We start from the raw sequence: 22,594 nt of genomic DNA on the forward strand, positions 1-22,594 counted from the left end.
TTCATCTGAAACACCCAAGGGAAAAAACTTCGTGGCCTCAAAGGAAACGTGAGGGAGAGAACAATCTCCTTTAGGTCAGCCTGACATTGTTGTCCTCCTTGTGAGAAAACATTCCCGGTGAGGAATGGACTTTACAGTCACTGCAGGGTTCATAGTCAAAATAAAGAGAGGAGAAGCTGGATAATGGACAACCAGGACTACTCTTTCTGCAGAAGGCTTTTCCTTTTTACCCAGTCGTTTTGTACACAAAAAGATGCATAAAAAGCCTCTTGGCACTGCTCTTGCTCGCGTACCCAGGATCTTTCACGGCATACAAACATGCATTTCGGAGGCAGTTTTGCCAGCCGTCTTCAAAGCACTATCCTTAGCCCGACCTGAAAGGTTTGAGGAGATTGTTCCCAAGACCACAGAATGACTTATCACAGGAAAGGGGGAAATATTTCAGTTAACATCATCTTTTGAAGCAGTACTTTGCTTCTATCAAGATTCAGGTACTGTTGAGCTCAAAAGGCACCCAGGTCTCAGGGGCTAGAATGACTTGAAAGCAGCTGCTGGCCTCTGCTAACAACCTAAGTGGGAATTAGACTTGGGGAGTACATGTGAAAGGGGCAAACACTCCATCCCTTACCGCCGCAGCCGGGAAGAAAAGAAGTCATTGACATTCCAGAGGAGGCCGAGTTAATCAGTAACACACCTGATCAGCGTCTCACGACTCCACAGCAAAGATCCCTTCTCCCACTGCTCACATCCCTTTGGCGCACGCTGCCTGTTGGCCCTGGGAGAGGAGCACTGCCGAAGTGTGGACAGCCAAAAATGCTCTGGGACTGAGATTTAATAGGGAAAGAGCTGACAGCTGAGCAGCAGCTCGGAGTGTCCACACGGACACAGCTCACCATCGCAGACCAAGAGTCACTGAAATCTGGATGCAAATTAAATGTGGCCTAGGGCTGCTTTGCAAATTGCGAATATGTTCCCTCCCTCCCCGTTTGGCAAGGTCAGACAGTTCCTCCCGAGTGTGACCCGAGCCTAGGGCACCTGGGAGCACCTCAGCAACTCCTTCTAGACAGAAGACTTGCTGGGGAGTCAAGAAAACAGCGAGACAGCTTCTCCCCGGAACTTGTCATTTCCCCCCAAGCAGCTTCTGCTCTCCCACCCCCTGCCTCACAAGCTCTCACCAAAATCTTCACGAAAGTGTTAACAAAACCATTGCAACACATTGTGACTCCAGATTGCCCAGCAGGAACGACCCATAGATCTGAAAGGAATTTCCTCTTTCCTGAGGGCTCCTGGAGCCTGCGAGAAGAGGAATGAAAACTTTCCTCGTCCACATCCCAAGCGCTGGGGACAGTTTAATTTGCACAGAGAGGGCTGCTTCGGAGTAACAAATAGATGAGGAGACTCTCCTTTGAGAAGAGCTGGAAACGGAGCTGCCGAGCTCAGCCCTCGCTTCTCCTCTGTGACAGGGCAAACCAGATATCTGCAACCCCTGCGATGTGCTTGGAGATCCACAGCCGACACACCTCCGGGTTTAGCTATTTTTGGCCAGCTCCGTAACCCTTTTGCCTTTCCTAGGTACTTCCCAGCACGTTGTAGCTATTAGGCTAGCAAAGCAAAAAAAAGAGTTTAAAGGACAACAATTTAATCCTTTCCAGTGCATGTATCTGTCTCATTAAAGCATTCTCCTGCAGCGGTGTAATGATACATCAAATGGAATCCATTTCAAGGTAAAATGAGTGCTGCTGATGGCTAACACACTGCTCCCCAGGCCTGGCTTAGGCCCCAGCCCAACTGCAGCCTAGCACTGAAGTAGATTAAATATCAACTCGGGTCACGTTCTCATGGCCCTGGCACAAGTGCCAACATTCTTCCAATTATTCAAGGCCAAAGAAAGAGCAACCTGCCTGACAGAGCTGTGACACAGCTTGATTAGATTCAGCTTAGAAGCCTGCCGAAAAGGATACTGTGGTATTTAACTCAGACGGAGAGAGGAATGGCATCTCTGTTTAAACGAACGGGGGGGAGGAGAGTGCAGCAAAAAAAAGAAAAAGGAAGAAGGAAAAAGACAGACTACATTTCTGCAGGAGGGAGAGTGTTTCAAATTTAAAATGCCATTCCTCTGTAATGCAAACGGTGTGCCCCACCCCTCGACACCCCTTCCATTAGAAAGGGTGGCCTCATACCCCCTCTACTGAGAGAGCAGCTTTTCTCAGCCCTTCACACCAAATCATTGAATCAACCAGGTTGGAAGAGACCTCCAAGCTCATCCAGCCCAACCTAGCACCCAGTCCTACCCAATCAACTAGACCATGGCACTAAGAAATCATTTTATCTTCCAGTTAGATTAAATCACCTTGGGTAAAAAAGGCAGAGGCTGGCAACCTGCAGAGAAAAGCATGGACAGAAATCGGGGCTGAGTAAACAGTGACATTTCCAGCAGCAATTGTAAGAGGAATGTAGGTAGGAGAACACCCAACTCCATAGAGTAAAATGTTGTATGACAGGAGAATACACAACTTCAAAGAGTAGAATTTCAAAGTGATCTGGCTGTGATTTTAACGTCCAGTGGCAAAGGCAGCATTCTGCCATTGAGCCCCGAGTGTCACATCTGATGTGACTGACAGCAACCCCAGGAGCAGGGCAAGCCAGCCAGGGTACAGCGCTGCTCATTTCCTACTGCCAGACGAATGCTGCTGCCCCATCTCCCCACATTCCTCAGAGACCTCCTGCCCAAGCCTTAGGCAAATCTCAGAAGAATCTTTAGAAGGGCAAATTGTACACTTGCCATTGAAAATTAACCTCATTTTAAACCAAAGGAGGAAAATTAGGCATAAAAACCACATAAGCCAGTTGGGATTTTTTTTTTACTGAAGAAATACTTTGCACTGAAATCCTGCATTTGCCACCACTCTCCCTATGTCTGTCAGGGAGGATTTGGGAGCCATCTCTTACTCTGGTGTTGTGAGGTAGTACTGGATTCCAGGACAGGATTGCTATGTTCAAGCTTGAGATTCATGCAGGACGTAATTATGTGCAGGCACCTATTGCAGTCAGAGAAGCAGAGTGTGGGCAACTGTGTGAGTGACAAGCCCGTAGTCACTTGCACATACTCTCGGCAGAGCTGCTGGCCGAGCAGGCAAGCACTCCCACACTCAACTACACAAAGCTTTATGTTACTGCAGCGTTTAAGACTCTTTACCCGCCTAATCTGCACCGCTAACTCTGTTGGTGGAGTTGGCTCATCCCATACAGACAGGGAAGAGATCAAATGTGTTCTCTAAGACTGTAATTTAGTAGCAGTCATGCAAGCAGCAATATCATTACTCTGGCTAGATAGACAAAAAAGAGCCTGCTGGGATCCAAAATCACTACTGCAAGGTACAGACTACATGTGTTGTGCTGAGCATTCTTTCAAATACGAGTTCTAGTTTGAACATGAAAATCATTTCTCTCGAGTTTTTCAAGGCAATTGGACAGGATAATTAATTAATACATAAGATACTTAACCTGGCATCAGATCTTCATTCCGCAGGAAAGCTTTGCTTGGATCTCCCATTATAGTTTGTCACCGAAAAGGCAGCTGAACGCTTGCAAATGAGAGTCAGAAACACATTTCCCCTCCCATTTCTTGATTGGAAGCTCCCCTCTTTTCCCACTTCTGAGTCTCCCAGAAAATCCATTTGCTCAGCTGCACTCGTGAAGCACAGCCAGAAAGTGACATTTTACCAGCATTACCCTGGCACATCAATTCTGTTAGAAGTAGCATCTTAGTTGTAGTTACTCTGAACAGGTATTTAGCCACCAGCAAAGGGGCAGGAATCCTGCCTGGGTAATAAATGCCAAAGGACTTTCTTCCTAAGCTCCAAAACCGTTTTATCTACTTGGGCACCTCATTTGCCACCCATCACTATCCTCACACTAGCTTCTGGAGCAGGCTGTTTGGTGATGAACTGCACTGCATCCTTAAAGGCTCCTATGTGCTTTCTGAAAATATTCAGCACCTCTTTGCTTATTCTTCTCTCTTGCTGTTTGTCATCACACTTTCTCCCTTGCCCCAGGTTTTACCTGGCTCGGTTAGCTTTCATCATTCACTTCACTTTGTGCTGGTACCTAGTAAAGGTTCTCCTTTTGCCATGACATAATCAAGACAGCTCAGAACAGATGGCCTTGGACCTGGAACCAGAGCCACCGCAAATACTCCCTTTAAACACAGAGCCTAGAAAGACCTATTTTCCCTTTGTTTGTGTGTGTCTGGAAATGGGAAAAGAAAGTTCATTCTCAGCATTCACTATCAGTCACTTCATTCTGAGAGGGTTACTGTGACCCACATAGTTTTTAATCTCCTCTTTGCCTTTTCATGCTTTCAAGGGGAGGCTAATTTTGGCCTTCTGACTGCAGGAGTTTTTTTAACGTGAGAGCCACGTGGAATGTGACACTAACTAAGAGTCCACTTGGGAGAAGTAAACACCTTGCACCTCAAGTACAGCTCTTTGCACCGCCTGTCACAGCAAGCAGATGGGCACCCATCTGTAAAACAGAGCTTTGTTTTCCTGGTGGAGGGTCTCGGGGGCCTGCGCTGCTGGCTGTGAAGGGAGCAGCCTCACTGATACAATCCGTTTTCTCAACTTCATTCAAGCAGAAGAACCCACGAGTCTTGACATTCTGCCCCTGGCAAAATAAAATCCCCTCCTTGCCTTTGCCTTGTCCAGAGGCCACTGGACTGACTCTTAACAAAAGAGATGTTTCTAAAACCGAGCGCGTCACAGAAAGAGCATCCCACTGCTCCCATCTCCTCCTGCTGCCAGCATGTGGCACCTGGGAGGACATCAGCCCGCAGAAGGCTTCATGGCACGCTGGCAAGTTGCAATAATTATCCATTGCCTTGGCAACACCAACGCATCTCCACAAGCAGAGATCGGTCTGTTAATGCAACAGAGAAGTAATGTACAGACGAAAGGCCAACCCCACTGCTCCTGAACACAGATAATCCATTTTGCCAAAAGAGATCATTCAGCTGAAAATGGGTTGCATAAGCAGAGCCTTTATTTTCTGTGTGGTATCACAACACAGATTTCACCTTGCCAAGTAAGCTGGAGAAACCACAACAAAATCTTGGCTATTCTGGGCATGGTATCAGACTTACAATCATGTACCACCTGCAGTCCTGAAATAAAAGTTGTGCTGTTTTGTGTCCACTCCTGCTTCTGGCTATGTCAGTTGAATAAACACTTGATCCAGATAGAGTCATTTTCATTTACTGTTACGGCACTTAGACTGCTGAGCTATATGGCGGTGCAATAAGTCTGCCCTTAGATATGGAAGTAAGTGCCTTGGTGTTTCCCTCAAACACAATGATCACACAGTCCACAAAGTCCATTCGAGGTCATTATAGACCAGGCAGTTGCCAACTCCGAGCACTATTTATCGTATCAAATGTGCCTCCATTCCCCAGCTCAAGACAGACAGGGATCTGCTGGAGAGAGTCCAGCGGAGAGCTACAAGGATGAAATCCAGCCGAAGGAGGAACATGTTGCTATTGAAACTGTAGGGTGGGAGCTTGCCAACAGGAATGCAGGATGGTGGCAGGCTTAAGAAAGATCCTGTGGCATGGTTTGTTTCTGGGAAGGGGCAGTGGTCATTATGTCAGCTGATGACAGTCCTTTGAATTGTGACATTTGCCACAATGCAGTAAGAAGCTGAGTGGAATGCTTGCAATAAAGAAAACGTTTAAAAGAAACCTCAGAGCAAGAGGACTGGGCTGGTTTAACGGCTTCACTGCAGATATGCAAGCAAACGACTTCAAGAGCCTACATGCTCTGCTGCTGCCTTCCCCCTGCTTGCAATCACCGGGAGTTGCCCCCAATGATCGTGGGCTGGGGTTTAAGATTTTAACTTCAGGAAATCTTGCCATAAAATTCACAGGGAGATGGTTGTGATGGAGTTGAAAGCACTAGAGATAGTTTAACACTGTTCTAGCACCACTGCTCCGAAATCAACGACACTTAGGTCTTGAACTGAGGCATGTGCAGAAACAGTGTCTTAAAGTAGGCAAATTTAAATCACTGTGATTTAAGCAGGGCTTTTGCAGTAAAAGTCTTTTCTTCGGCCTCCTTCCTACCTAATTACACACAGAATTAAAGTAGTGCAACAAATGAGTCTTTGAAAGAGCCACAATCCAGGTCAATGCAGCCCAATCCTGTCACCTGAAAGAAGCCCTTCTGTTCTTCCCTGCCTGCTCATTCCTACTCCTGAGCAGCAAGCATTTCTTCATCCTGGCACAAGCAAGTGCACAGCCTCCAGGTAAAACAGATTAGGAAACTGATCTGGCTGAAAACAAACCCAGCAGGAAAAAAATGTCCAAATGCATCCATTTTCAGCTAAATTGGTTCTCCAAATTGGTTTATTGTGTGGCCAATGAATTAGGCACATTCTAGCATTCTGAGAAACCAAGTGCTACAGGTGGGAACAGCAGCCCTGGCGCAGGGTACAGAAGAGGATGACCCCTTCGGCAGCAGCTCTCCCAGCTTGTGCTGGTGTGCTCTGACCGTCAGCCCAGCGATCCAGCTTACAGCCTGGCCTCACAAACTCCCGCAGCAGCGCAGCTGAGGGCAGGTGAGAGGCCTTCAAAGTCAGGGCCAGGAGCTTCTTCGGGTGGCTCCATACTCAAGGCCAAGCTTTCTGGCACAGCTTTCAGAACAGAACCAGCCACCTGCCGTGAACTCATAGCCTTGTGTTAAGACGACAAGCCACATCCTCGTTGTTGATTGGCTTGTGTAGAAAGGAAAGTTTTCTCTTCTGCAGAGTGACCTGCGAGACCCCAAGGCACCGCCTGTGCTCCAAGGACCCACATTCCCCAGCGCATGGCACAAGTAATCTCTGCGGCCCATGACGATGGAAGAAGAGATGAGGAAACCCTGCCAACCTACAGCAGCTTTGTAGTTTTCAGACACAACATTTTTTGGCATGAGTTGTGTTTAGCCACACTTCTCTTCTACAAAAACAACTGACGCCTTCTGCGTTTCTCTGTGGCTGGTGCAGTGGCAAAGTTCCCTTCCAGTCCTTGCAGCTCATTCCCTTTCCCATTGAAATCTCTCGCTAACCACTTCTTGTACCTGCACTCCAACACTCAATTGCAGTTCAGTTCTTAGGCATCTTTCAGAGGTGCCAAGCAGCGGCAGCATTCCCCAGAGGGGGCTGAGCTGGAGAATTGCCGAGAGCCGTAGCAATAAATAAAACCCAAGAACAAAACCCAACAGCTATTATAGCTGTTCAACACCATGCTAGTCAGACACCAGTGTGTGAACCATGGCAAGTTTTGCAGATGCCTGTGCAGCCTAAAGCAGCCCCACAAAACCTGCATGTAATGTAATAAAAAGGTTATTCTTATTAGCTGATGTAAGGGCGTGGGGATCTCTGCCAAAACTATGGACCTTACATGTGATCCTTTGATAAATATCTTTGTATGTGCTTGGTATTAACCAAAGCATTACCAGCTGTTTACCTTGCACTAATACGCATCACGTTTCTGCACAGCTCCCAGCTTGTGCTGCATAAGCCTGGGCCCAGCACTGCATCCATCAGAGTGGGTGACAAAGGTTTAAATCAAGCCGCCCGTGTTTCAGCACGTTATCCATAAAACGAGGTCATGGGATAAATGTACTGCTGGAACACAGCTTTATACTAATTTTCCCAGTAAGATGCATCATAAATATTAACTGTCCTGAACGCATATACACAGGCTCATGGCCTTGGCTCCAAGCCCTTCACATGGAAGCTAGAGAAAGAGCTCTGACTTAAGGTGGTGAGAATGCGAGGAACTCTGAACGATCACCAGCAAGGGAGGCTTGGCTGGCTCAAGGGTTTGGCTTTTCAGCCAAACAGCAACGCAGCACTGTCTGTGGGTGCTCAGCACCACGGAGCCTGGTCCTGCAACACCTCATGAACAGGATGGGTGTTTAATAAGGCTATCTGGGACTAGCTTAACACACTAGCTTTAGTGGCTACAATCAGTCTGCTCTGTCCAAACAAGTTTGTAAACCTAGACAAGCTTGCACCTCTCTGCTAAGTTCAGTGCAGCTCTGCTAATAAGATGGGCTCAAGAACACGCAGCCTCCCCTCCTCCCCTGAGCACTTGCACACACTCTCCATTGTCCTATTATCTCCCCCCAGTTTTCAGCTGGCTTGTGCTATCTGCAGCAGGTATGGCTCCCAGTACGTCTCCTGCGCCGCGGGAGCTTCCAGAAACAATAGTGTGGCAATATCTAATTATTTACAGCGGCGGCGCAAAGCAGGAGATTAAGGTTATTTGTGATCATGGGTACGCATCCTTCTTTCCATTCTCATGGTATTTCCTGCCCGAGTGAAAGGAGGAAGAACCAGAAATCCACTGAGAATGTCTGTCTCTACATTTTTTTCAGTCTCAAGAAGTATGGCCAATAATAACAGTATTCAGAGTGCTTTTCTCCGATAATTTTCAATGTGCTTCACAAAGAGGGATAAGAATAATGATCCTTATTTTATAGACTATAACATGACCAACAAAAGAGCCGAGAATGGAACCCAGATAGCTTGCCCTTTCCTCTGGGCTTTGCTATTGTTGAAGGATTAGGAACCACATTCAGGATAACACCTCAACCACATGCCTGACTTCAAGCATTTGCTTAAGTCGCATTGATTTAAGCACATGCTTAAAATTAGGCATATTCTTAAATATGTTCCCTAACCGGGGCTTAAATAACCATCCAGTCTTCTGGGTGCATATTCAGATAAGGCCACATTTTATTTAAACTCAGGAAGAAGAGGAAGAGCAGACTGGGTGCAGCTGTTTTGCCCTTAAGTCATCCTGGTAGCGGTTCCCACATCGCAATTAAAAACTGTAGAATGTTCTTAGCTACTGCCAACGAAGTAAGCACAGCTAATGGAATCTCACCAGAAGGAAAAAAGGTGATGCCAAACGTCACCCAAACTGACTCAACTTTCCAAATCGCCAGCATTTCCCAATAGTGCTCTCCCAGGTTTCCCTGTGGGAATTGAGAAACCTCGCAGCTGAATGCAGAGTGGCAGCAAACGAGCCCTCAGCACATGGCAAACTCTCACATGCTTGGGCTTCTGTGAATCAGGACAACCTCTTGCTTAGCTGAACAACACTTTAGTGCTCTTATCCCACAGTAACAATGTTTACCGACTCAAGCACATTAACAAATTCTCTGTTTACCCACACTTAGCAATGCTCCTCTTCTATTGCCTAATTTAGCTCTGTGCTTTTCATCCTTTCCACTGATTCAGCAGACATTCCTACATCCATCCCGAGGAACTGCTCGCAGAGGACTGTTTCTGAGGATGGGTGAAACTCAGGACAATTGATGTCTGAATTTGAAACTTTCAAACTATCTCACAAAGACAAAAAACTCTTCCCCTTTTCACTGCCCTGGAATTTTTGTTCTGGTGCACTCCAGTTTAAGAAATTATGACTCCAATCAAGCCAGTGCTTTAGAGCTGCTCAGCTGGAAGGAGAAGAATGTTTTGCAACAAACACATTTCAAATGCGCACCCAAGCCTTTGTTGAGGGACATATTCCAAATTCCTGCCGCGATTACAGAGTGAAACCTGGGGCAAGGTAATTTGCCTTCTCACCCACTTCCTTACTGCTAGCCTTATTCTGTTTCACAGAATCACAGAAATGTTAGGGGTTGGAAGGGACCTGCAAAGATCATCCAGTCCAACCCCCTTGCCAGAGCAGGGTCACCCAGGGCAGGTCACACAGGAACGCATCCAGGAAGATTTTGAATGTCTCCAGAGAAGGAGACTTCGCAACATCCCTGGGCAGCCTGCTCCAGGGCTCCAGCACCCTCACAGGGAATATGTTTTCGCCTCTGTTCCCATGGAGTCTCCTCTGCTCCAGCTTGCCACTTTTGCTCCTTGTCCTGTCCTTGGACATCCCTGAGCAAAGCCTGACTCTGTCCTACTCACACTGCCCTGGCACATCTTTATCAGCAGCAACGAGGGCAGCTCTCAGGCTCCACTGCTCCCAGCCCTCAGCTCCCTCAGCCTGGCCTCCAGGAGATGTTCCACTACCTGCAGCAGCTTTGTGGCTCTGCACAGCACTCTGAAGCAGTTTCCTGAGGTCCTTCCTGACCAGAGGGGTCCAGAACTGGACCCACTATTCCAGATGGGATCAAATACTCCAGATATTTGCTTTGCTATTTTTTGCTTCCATTCTGCCATAGAAAAAAGAACGGAGTGATCTTTTCTTCTCAGGTTAGTAGCCCAAATCCGTTGGAATCACAATTCAATACATCCAAAATGGCACAAAATTATGGTCAGATTAATGAAATAGAGCCCTCAGAGTAAGCTGGTGATAGCTGACGGCAAAGTATAGATATTGCATCTAATGTAGCTACATATGCTGGGATACATAACTATTAATGTCTATCCAGACACAGTAATAATAAACAAGCATAAGAAAACAGCCACATCTAAATTAGATGACACCATCCTGCCAGCACCATACAGGCAAAGGTTATGGCACCCCTGAGACCAAGAAAGTTTCTCACTGTCCACTACCAAATCCACTACAGTTTCTGACTTGTGGGGGGTTATTCTGCTCTTTCAGAAGGCACTTTCTCTGGACTTCTGATTTCTCATCTACTGTCCTCTCTAAAGATCACCACTGGGCTTCAAACACTCAGACAGGATGTTATGGGACAACAGAATTTGTAACAGTGAGACCAAACCAAGCTTCCTTTGAAAAATTCATCCAGCTCTTAACAGATCACAGACCGAACCAAGGGTTAAATCGGTCTCCTCTGGGAGATCTACAAACGGTGCAAAGGGACAGCACATTGGTCAGCTGCAGAACACGCAGGAAGTCAGCATGCTGCGTTAAAGACAGATAGAGTACTTCAAACCTGATTCCTTTGCTCGGTGAAAACATCCCTTTTACCTCGTACGTGTGACTTGATCAGCATGACAGATTCTACCAACGTTGCCAGTGTGAAGACAGAAAATACCCCTCTCAAAGGCATCTTTATTGCAATAACACAATCAACATGTTTGATGTAACTTGACCAGGCTGTAATAAACCTGTGATGATCTGGCCCCATGACATGAAGCTATTCCTTTGTTCACTCACTTGCATATAGATATGCACAGAGACACAACGAAAGACCACTTTTAGGGCACCTAACCAAGCCATTTCTTCTTACTGTTAGGTGAGAAAAATTCCAGTTACCAAGACCTTTTTGTGCAGACTCAGGTCAGACTGGCTGTTTGCTGTGCCCTCTTTTAAAAGCTCCCGAGCAGTGCAGCTGAAACGCGGATGATGTGAGGGCTGGATGCACATTTAAGGTTTGTGCTGCCTTTGTGCAGAAGTGTCAGTGAAAAACGTTTTGCCGACAGCAGACTCAGAACAGGCTACTCCTACTGAGCAACTGAGCAGAGTTGAGCAGGCACAGGGTGCGAAAGGACAGAGATTTTAGCCGTACCCACAGCTTGAGAAATTCCAATCCCTGCACCAGAGCCATGCTGATTTCTACCAATTAAAGCCCTGCCCCTTTATTTTCCTTTTGATATATTCCCCCCTAACACATAGAGAGTGCTTTCCCAAAGGTAAAAGTGGCTTCAAAGCGTTTTCAGGGGAACATTAAAGAGGAGGAAGTTGTAACACCGACTGCCATTACTTTATCTAGGGCTTTGGCGCAATTAAAAGAGTATAAAATGTTGTTGCTACCCTGGACGCATACTTTCACATTTTTAGCCTCGGCAAAACAGAGGCTGGCTGCTTGTGTCAGAGCCGGGGCCTCCACACATTGTCCCTGCATTACGCTTTTTGATCCTGTTAAAAAATGTTACCCTGTGCAGCTCCATGCATCAAAGGGATGCTTGTACGCCCTGGGATCTGTTTCAGCCCTTAGGCAATGAGACCAAAAGACCCTTCTCATAAATTCTAATTCAAAAGTTTTTAGTTATCAAGAGGAAGTTTCCAATTGCTCTCTCACATGTGGGAAAATATGTAAGCTACTGAGAGGACCTTTTGTCTGCGACTTTAATGGGGGCAATTTGCAAGGGGGAGTGCAAAGGTTCTAATATGCAGTGTGCACAGACAGTAAGCAGGCACATACTTGGTATTTAATGAAGTTCCATGAATCATTAGCCATACAATAACCATAGGGTTCTATAAATCACCTGCAAAGATTTTTGGGCCAATAGGCTGGATGGCAGAGCGGAGCACCTCAAGGAGGCTGGGGAGCAGGAGGAGGAAGGAAAAGGAAAAGGTAAAAATGGGCCACATGATGCACTTTCTTAGCTGGCCTGTCAATCCAAAATTAAATCCTGTTGTTTTGACTTGTTGGCTTTACAGGGAAACAAGGCAATAAAATGAAACTTGTCCTAATAAAACCCACTAGGATTGGAGAGAGGGAAATGCAGCTGGAAGATCACCGTCTGCACTGGCAAACCTGTGCGAGGGAACACTCCACTTTTGTGCTTTTCTTTCTTCTTTTCTTTGTTAATTCACCCTGCTGGTGAAACAGCCCTTCTAGAATGCCTGTCCTTCAAAAACATCAAACCATATCTGCAGAGTCAAACAAAAGCCTGATTCTTTCCAGTCAGCAAAACTGCAAAGGTTATTTGCAAGACAGACTCTCATGAGTGGTTTCTTACCCTGCAGTACCTTCTAGTAGCGTATAGCCCTGTAACTGACCTGCAAAGACTGATGCTTTGCTACAATTGTGCAGGAAACAAATTTCTTACTGTGTGTTCAAAAGACAGAATGGCCACAATTGTCTGCTGAACCCAAGTTCCATCTGAGCTGATCAGGAGCTGATTGTCTCTACTGGTGAAGTCCCTGCTGAAATGTGACAAGCAGAACAGTGGCATCCATCCTTCTCTCCCACTCACATATATTCTGAGAGGCCACAAAGTAAGAAGTCCCTCAGATTCAATTGTCACTCTCTTTTTGTATTTGTAGTCTCAGAAAGATGTGGTAACAGATGTGTTGGTCACTGGCAATGGCAGGCACTAGGATGAGCACAGAAGTGTTGTAGTTAAAGTAGGCACCCTGCCTTGATCCTTCAGAGCTCTGTGAAGCTGGGAGCCACAAGGACCCACTTCATGCACAGTCTCAGGTTGTGCTGGGGGAGGTCTAGGCTGGATGCTAGAAGGAAGCTCTTCACAGAAAGAGTGAAGGCATTGGAATGGGCTGCCCAATGAGGCGGTGAAGCCACTGCCCCTGGAGGTGTTCAAGAAAAGCATGGACGAGGCACTTAGTGCCATGGTTGATTGGACAGGATTGGGCAATAGGTTGGGCTGGATGAGCTGGGAGGTCTCTTCCAACCTGGTTGATTCTGTGTCCTGTGGAAGGACGCTAGGAACAGCACCTGAGCACATTCTTTTCATTTGCCTGAGCCAGACAGATATTCAGTCTACTCACAAGACAGGGACCCCTCAGCTAACAGGGTGACATAAAAATGAGGGGCAACAGTGCACCTTTAGCTCAGCTCCCATATTTCGTCTGTATTTCCCCCTCTCACTCCTAGGTGAAGATTGGTTATAAAAAGCAAATGGCAGCAATCAGTTCCCAAGGTGTTATCCTGCCTGCCTTGCCCACAGTGTGCGGGTGGGGGAGATAAAAGGAGGTGGCAGTGCACCATTAATGTATTTGCCTTTAAATCCCACCACTGTAAGCTAGGACATTCAAGAGTTCCCAGCTAGTCCCTCCTGATCATTCGTCCAGATCACAATAAAATCACCACCCAGCATACTTGCTTGTCTCTGCCCAGGAGAGACCCCAGTGCTAAAATAGTAAAGAATCCAAACAAATGAGCAAAGCAGTATGTCTGGATGCTTGCTGCCTGTGCTGGCCCAGGATCTAGACTTCATTTTCCACCCAATCCATCATGTCAGGTGCTGGGGTAGGGGGAAAAGAAGGAAAGATGGGAACTTGCAAAGGACATGGAGCACAGGAAAGCTGAAAGGTAAATAGTACCATCACCCTTGCAAGACATGCTGCAAGACATAAAAGAGCCTTTTATGGGGACTGTTCTCCGTCCCAAAAGTGGTAAGGCTAGCAATAAAGCCACAAACCCACCGGCGTGATTCCCCAGCCGAGAGCAACAGAGGCAGCTCGGCGCGAGAGAACGACCACTGACTTTGAAGTCACACAACAGATTCCAAGTTATGATGTAAAAAAACACCCATAAGAACCCCCTTCCCCCAAACACTTCTTGTGACGCAGCTGCAAAGAACCAATTGCTTCAGCAAGTCAAACTCTTTGCAAAGTTAAATCCAGTTTCAAGGAGGTGTAGTTCATCCACACAACGGCGGCACTGCCATGTTTAAAGTTTATCTGCTGGAAATGATGCCCCTGAGTAAAGAAAGCTCTCTTCTTGGGCAGCTTTTAAAGTTGATATTCAAAGCTGAACTTTAACCTAAGGGAAATAACTATTTCATTGACTCTGGGGCAGTGGGGAGGGAAGGAAGGACTGAAAATAAAGTGAAATATGTAGAGAGGAATAACATCACAGACCCAAACTTCAGTATTTTCACATGAATTTCGATGGAAAAAGCCCCAGCAGCTTTACCCACTCCTATCCATGATTCAATCAGCCTTGTCTTGTGATAATCCCTTCTCCTTTCACTGAAAGAAGAGGCTCTTAATCACTTAGTGCAGATAGATCGCTAGGAAGTTTAATTAAAACAACTTATTTTAAGTGATCTTAAACAAGAGGTAAATGTATTTATTGTTCTAACATTTGGAGTGGGGTAGGATAGAGCGGAGGAATAACAACCTCTCCTGGTACTTGGTATCAGATTGCTGCTTTTATGAGCCATACGGTAGTGATTAGGAGGCTGAGTACCCAAAAGTTTGCAGGGAGCACTGAAGTGCACTGCTCGGACTCTTTTTGTTGTGTTTCCCAGGTTTTGCCCCCAGCACCCAAGCAGTAGTCAGCAGTAGGCTCCACGTGGCAATGTTCACCACCAAAGTCCTCCATAGTGCAACTGCGCTGGTTTGCAGGGAGCTTCCTCTTCCTTCTCTGGCTGAGGAAGGTGTGTGGATGTCTGTGTGCAAGCAAGCTGGTAGATGTTTGCCCATCGATGTCCTTCTGGGCTGAGAACCTGAAACACTGCCCACACATCCAAATGCTTCTGGTTGCCACAAGAATTCTGATCCATCCCCAAATGCTGCAACTGATCTGGAGCTGAATTTCAATAACAAGCTAAGCTAAACGTCTGCATCAGAACCCCCTTTTTGTGTCATGTAGCCCTGGACCTGACCTTACTAAGCCTGCCCAATGTGACTTCAGTCTTCAGTGTTTCTTGCTTTGAGCTATGCAGTCCCATGCACAAGAGCAACCTGGATTTTCACTTGTTATTCCTGCGTTCATTCGCAAGCAGGCACAAAGCAGAATTCACAAATGCAACTAGCAGCAATGTTGAGAAACACTGAGAGGATGATCCACATCATACTCAAGAATTACTCATATCAGAGGATTTTTCTCTCCAAATGAGATTTCCAGCCTAAGAAAACAGATTTTCTTAGAATCATAGAATAGTTTAGGTTGGAAGGGACCTCAAAGCCCATCCAGTTCCAACCCCCTGCCATAGGCAGGGACACCTCCCATTAGAACAGGTCACTCAAGACCTCATCCAACCTGGCCTTGAACACCTCCAGGGAGGCTGTGGGTGACAGGATCACATTCTGTGATTCTGTCATCCACAACCTCCCTGGGCAACCTGTGCCAGTGTCTCACCACCCCCACTGGAAAGAGCTTCTTCCTAACATCCAGTTTCAATCTCCCCTCTGCCAGTTTAAACCCATTCCTCCTCATCCTGTCATTACAAGATCTTATCAACAGTCCTTCCCCAGCCTTCCTGTAGCCCCCTTCAGATACTGGAAGGCCACTCCAAGGTCTCCTCAAAGCCTTCTCTTCTCCAGGCTGCAGAGCCCCAACTCTCTCAGCTTGTTCTCATAGCAGAGCTGCTGCAGTCCTCTGAGCATGTTCGTGGCCTCCTTTGGACTCACTCTCAGTGCTATGCCTTGCTATGCCTAGAAAGCATGTTTGTGTTGAGGAATGGATGAAGGGAGCACATATAGGTTTTTCCTAAGGAGAATTTCAACTGAGATGATAGGATGGAACCTAGAACTCCAAAACCTTCTACTGATTTCACTGGGACTACGATTTCTCCTTATACACTCACCTGGACGCTTCAGTTATTGCCAGTTCTGCTGGGATAATCCTTGTAGATGAATGAAGGAACTCTAGATTTTAGCCTTCAGCAGTACAGAACACAGTGGCTGAAGCTAGGCTCAGCATCTGAGTCAGTGGAGCCTTAATTTAAACACTGTGTATTTTGAGTGTGGGCCAAGTCCTCTTCATGCTGAAATTTTATGACACAAGCCGCACTAAGATGTCAGCTCCAGCTAAGTGCCAGGATGCAGTGATGCAGTGTGGCCTGAGGAAAGTCTGCACTTGCACAAGTCCTTAGCCCAAGCTCAGTCACATGCCTGTCAGGGACATTGGTCCTTGTGGCAGTATCATGTGGTCTGCATTGAGCAAAGGAGGTAGCAATGGGTCATGATGTCACATGGAGTGGGGCCAGTGTGACACAAAGGACCGTGGGATCACTGCCAGGGTGTGTGCAGGTGCTTGAGCAAGCAGCCTGCACCCAGGGATGCTCCACCAGGAAGCCTCTCCCCAGGTCTTTTCCTGTCCAATGCTTTTTCTTTCAGTGCTGCATCACAGCTACCTGTGGCATCCTCTACCCTCACCAACAGCTCTGGAGGGAAATGGAGCCTGCCCTTTCAGCAGCAGCAGGAGCCTATGGCACACACCTCTGCCCAGATGGCAGTCTGGTGTCATCTCCTAAGGAGATCTAAGCAGCGACATCAGCTTTAAACAATCTCACCAACAGTTACTGCCACTTTTGCACCATTCCAAGATAAAAGGGGCATTTCAGACCTGGGAAGTTAAAGGTTTGTATTAAAAATCAACTGTCTGCTGGAAAATTATGGAGCTTGACAGATGGAGGATGAAAGGCTACAACAGAAGAAAAACATAGGCCACCACCCTTGACACCGCTGACCACCCTGCTGCTGACAGCTTCTTCCCACAGCCTTGCTCTCTAAAGTGCTTCCACTTTAAGGAAATGTATCAGCACACAGGAGTTTATCTGCCCTGACCTCTACCCCCACACTGAACTCTCTTTCATGTTAATTCTCTTCACAAAACCCACCGCATGTAAGGTCCCTGCAGCGCTCTGGCTTATTTGGTTCTCATTATTTGTTGTTGATGGTGGTTGTTGCTGCCTCAGAGCAGATGAAGCACTGAGCAAGAAGCTCTTGAAGCAGGTTAGATGTGACGAGTGGTTTGCTCCTTCCCATGGCTTCAAGGTGGAAAGCAAGCCACATGCTGCTAGCAGAGAAGCTCCATTTTTACTTCTAAATGTTTTGGATCGAGACTAAAGAACAAACTTTGGTGACAGGAAAACTGGCAGGAGTCCCCTGCTAGAAGCATATATTTGGGTTACCCAGTTAGGTGGTTCCTTCCCACATTTATAGCTTAACAGTTTGGAAGCAAAGCATTCCAGGGCTTGCTCCTCTGATGCAAATAACACAAATCAGAATCTGCCTATTTATAACTCAGCTTAGGTTCCCCAAAACAAGGCAGGCACTAGGGAAATGAGCTAAACTGAGGGAAATGCAATATTCACACAGAGAGCAAGAGCTGGAATACTTCTTTCCAGCAGAACACAAGGGCTCTGATGCTGAACTCTTTTAGCCCCTTTCCATTCTTTTGCTGAGCAAAATAATATTCCAAGCAACACCCCAAAACTTTACAGGGGAACTTAAGGAGGGTGCTGCAGTGTGATTTTCAACTCATCTGGCAGTTCTCCTGACAGTGTAAGTGAAGTCACAACACAGTTGAAGAAAATTCATTCTTAAATGTGAGTGAATGCTCACAAGACTTTTTTCCTCCCCTTTCCCCCTAGAGCTGAATTGCTGCAGATGATTCTCCTCTGTTGCTGATGTGTAGAAGATACACACAAATCTGGGAGTGGGGGAGGGACCCGCACGCTGAACAGGAAGCACTGAAGTAATAATTAAGATCCCAGACTGTAATGCCGGGAAGCAGCATGCAATTCCTGGCTTTGCCCTAGTTGTCTGTGTGATCTAGAGCTACTCCTCCAAGGGGCTGGGAGCAGTAGCTGGCACCGTGGGAAGAAGCCACAAGCAGGGCGACCTGCACAGCGCCTGGGCTGAATTAACCATCTCTGTGCTCCTGAAACAGCCGGGAGGCTGCTGGCTCATCTGATGCGCTGGACAGGGAAGCAGCTTAAACCCAACATTTTGGTAGGGAGGGGATCTAGCAATCCCCATCCAAACTGCACTGAACAGATGTCAGATCAGGATGTTTGCCCCAAACCTTCTCCCAAATATATACAGCCACATTTCTTCCTATCAAAAACCAAAACAAACAAAGCATAAAGCAAGCAATAACAGAAAACAGAGCTGAGTTTACTCTCACAGTCCAGTTAGATGATATGGCTCAGCTAATCTAAAATATCCCTGCTGCCAAAAGCAGACAATTATTCTCCCTTTTCTCCTTCCTCTTCACTTCCCCTTTTGCCCTAGTCCTTCCCTACAGCTGCTGCTGTCTAACCAAAGCTCGTCTAAGACAACTCATTTCACTAACCCAGTGAAAACCTGATCCATCAAAACGTGATTCTCCACAGGATTAGTGAGTTAAATTGCCTCAGCACGTGGGTAGACAAAAGTAGGACATGCATGAGACAGAGCTAGAGAAAAAAGGAGACCTGGGATGCTGAAGAAGGTAACCTGTGGCTCTGACACAGGATCCGTGGCACAGACTGGGGAGCCCGTTCCAGTTCCAATGCCAATCACTCTCTGTGAAGAATTTCCTCCCAACATCCAGCCTATAGCTCCCCTGGCACAGCTTGAGACTGTGTCCCCTCATTTTGTTGCTGGTTGCCTGGGAGAAGAGACCAACCCCACCTGGCTACAGCTTCCTTTCAAGTAGTTGTATATAGCAATGAGGTCACCCCTGAGCCTCCTCTTTTTCATGGTGAAGAACCTGTTCCTAACATCACAACATGCCATTGAGACACAGGACCACAGGGCTATTTCCCTTCTTCATTCATCCATTTTTAAATCCATCACTTGCTATGAAATGAAGGAGAGTGTTTGGCATAGGAATGGGCTGCCCAGGGACGTGGTGGAGTCGCCATCCCCAGAGGTGTTTAAAAAAAGCCTGGATGGGGCACTTGGTGCCATGGTCTAGTTGGTTGGCTAGGGCTGGGTGCTAGGTTGGACTGGATGAGCTTGGAGGTCTCTCCCAACCTGCTTGATTCTATGAACAGATGCTATTAACACTTCAGTGGATGTGTGCAGAAACTGCGATTCATTCTCAGCAGCCTGTTAATAGAAACACATGAAATTGCCTTCAACCTGCTTCCCAAGCCCTAAGAGGGCTCACAGATCTTTTATACATACATATATTCCTCCCCACCTCCCAAAGATTCTTCTGGTTGCATACCCACAGTTGCTAATTTAAAGATGGATGCCAGTTCCTTGTAACTGAATACCTGATATGTCTTTTGCTATGGAATAAATTGGCTAGGAACATTGGGCTGAGTCACGATGATATTTACAGTGCTGTAGATGTGAAGCAACTACACCAGGTAGGAATGAAGATGGAATGAGATCAATAACTGCAGCCTGGAGGAGATGGGCATTCTTACACCTGTATTCAGAGAACTAAACTGAGAGATAAGCTTCACCTAAGCCAGTCAAAATGGGGAAAATGAGAAGAACTCTCTTGAGTCTCAAACACCAGACAATCTTACAGGTAGCAATGTCTAAGCTATGAACACCAGAGGGGGAAAGCATGTAAGCCATTTATTCAGATGGGCACTGCCACAAGTGGACCTTTTCTAAGCCCTTTCAGCTTCTGCAATCATCCCAACGCCTGATTTCTGCCCTGTAAGGCATACATGGAGGAGACAGGTGGCTTTACTTGTGCTCAAAGCCTGGGACACCCTACCAAGTCTGTTCAATCCCAGCTCTACAAAGGTGCCTGCGTGGCCTTGGTGAAGTCCTGTTGTCACTCAGTCTCCTACCTGTGAAAACGAGCCTCCTATCGTCTGCTCTCTCCACAGCACCATTCAGATCATTCATGTGTTTTTTCAAGGTAACAAAACCACCCCATGGCAATAGGCACCAGAGAGCCTATGCTACAGCTAGCTTCTACTCAGAATAATGGTTATGGGGTGGTGCTCTTTACTGTGCCACATCACATTATCACGCACAGAGACAACTGGCGATCAGAGCGTCCAAAAGCGTGGATAAATTAAAAGCCATTTTTATTGGTGTATATATTCAACAACAGTTTGAAGATGCCTTTCTCAGAGCTCTGCTGTATGCTAGGGCCAAACCCAAAAGCAAAAGATTGTGAAGTGGCTGAGGCATTCAGCTAATGCTGAAAAACAAGAGGCAGACCCGAGCCTAGGTCACCCATCCCCTACAAAACTGGGCCAAGCAGCACCAGGTCATTCTGCAGCGTTTTGTTGTCTTTTCCAATGAAGAAAAACAATCCCAAACACTTTGATTTTACCCTGCTCAAAGACAGAACACTTTTTGAAGCTTTTAAACTTTGACAGGGTGGAAAAGTACCTCTCCTCCTCTCTTAATTACCACTGCAAGTCCCTAAGCCAGCCCAAGTCTGAAACCCCTCGTGCTTGTGCCCGGCCACTGGAAATCTCACAGGTATGAAAAAATGCCATGCAATTAGGCGACTCAGGACACTTCCCAGACTTTTGCTCTTTTCTCTTAATTGTCAGCTTCTGTTCAAATACATGAAGTCTGTAGCTCTTTCCTTTGTGTGAATAGCTTTCTCAATCCCTATACAACTTAATATTCTGTTGCCCTATTAAGCTAGCCATGCAGAAACCGGTTTCTAGCCAAAGAATAGGAATAGCAAACGTATGAACTCTATACCTCAATGAGGTGTTAACTTCAAAGCCTTGTTATTTGGGAGTTGGAGCCATTTAAATGCTGACATTATTAGGCAAGGAAGTCTAAGAAACAAGCACTCAGTGGGAGTCAGAGATCTTTTTAAAAAGCATTTTCTTTATGCTCATCACACCCCAATTCATTTAGGATGGGCTCCTGTTCTCTGCCTACACGTTTCCTAATTAAGACTTCTTTCCTTGCCACAATGTTTAGGTTAGAAGGAATCTGAGGCTCTCCGTGTACCCCCTTCATGATTGGCATATTTTTTTCTTTCCCCTCTCCCATCTCCTTGGTTGTAATTACATTACAGTGGCTTATCTCTCCATCAAAGGATGGGTAAGTGGTCCCTTTATAAAACTGTTCTGAGCAGCTGTTGGCCAGTCAGGGAACACTGAGGCCTGACCAGAGCTACACTCTCCCCAAAGGGCTTATCTATATTGTGCCACATTGAATGCAATGTGAATCGGTGTAGACAAGAACAAATAGCATTCAGCACATGTCAGCTAAGTGCAGTTTCAGCCTGGCCTCATCAGTGTTTAAGCGTGATTAGCTGACATGCAGAGTTTATTGTGGTCTTCAGCGGCCAACATATTGCGAGCAGTATTACGTCAATGACTTAGTTACCCAAACCTACACTCAGACACGAGCAAACCCTGCCACTTCTAGAACTTCACAGAGACCCAGCAACACAAACCTGCCTCTTTGAGACCTAGGCAGCAAAGGCTGACATTCAGTTTCAAGCCTGATGCTTGGCACAGAATGAAGCAAAGTCTCCAGAAGATCTACCCAGGCGGCAACAGCACGTGTCGGTATCTCAGGCTAGCTGGGGATTGGGCTGGAGTGATGAGAGCAGTGAGGTCAGAGTACCACAGGCCTCAGCTGCCAAACAGGTGAGTATTTGCTCATGGTTTCAGGTAGGTTAGATCATTCGTAGCTTACCTAAAGCCCAAGGTGCTGCAGTTCTCCTGCTCTCAAAAGCTGTGTTAGCCAGAGCAGTGCATGTTGCAATGACACAGCCTTGCTGCAGTGTGGAGACAGGCTAGGAAAGAAGGTGCTAATTGAGGCTCTGCTGTGAACTGTCTCAGTCCTGCTGGGAGCAAAAGTGGTCTTTAAATTCTAAGTAGTATGAAATAATACTCCTTTATTCCTTACATTCTCGAATCACAAACATTTAAATAAGGTCTTCACAGAGACACAGAACAAACCCTGTATTTGCAGCAGGAATTCCATACAGACTCCTTAACAGTTCTCATTGGAGCTGCCCATTCATATTTCCCCCATTCAAGTACAATTCCAGCTGCAGTTCCAAAAGTAATAGACTCTTGGCAAAACACTCTGCTGATACTAATGTACTCAAAATCTTTCTCTATGCTCAGATTCTGTCTATAACTGCATATCTACACCCAATTCATCTATAGGAACCTTTCTTTTCCTCCTCTTTCAGGTCTTTCCAGGAATCCTGCGCATCACTGCACCAGGTGAGTGACAGAACTCATAACTCATGCATCTCTCCGGCCCAGGTCACTTGCAGGGACTTCACAGAGGCAAACCATAGTAGGCAGTCACTAG

General features: G+C 46.5%; 1 protein-coding gene across 1 annotated transcript in view; it reads right to left on the reverse strand.

Moving 5' to 3' along the window:
• Positions 1 to 22,594, reverse strand: part of LOC135185876 (uncharacterized) — a 223,689-nt gene that overhangs the window by 70,030 nt on the left and 131,065 nt on the right. The gene's annotated exons all lie outside the window — the stretch shown is intronic.

This window comes from Pogoniulus pusillus, chromosome 24 (assembly GCF_015220805.1).
Source record: "Pogoniulus pusillus isolate bPogPus1 chromosome 24, bPogPus1.pri, whole genome shotgun sequence".
Lineage (NCBI taxonomy): Eukaryota > Metazoa > Chordata > Aves > Piciformes > Lybiidae > Pogoniulus > Pogoniulus pusillus.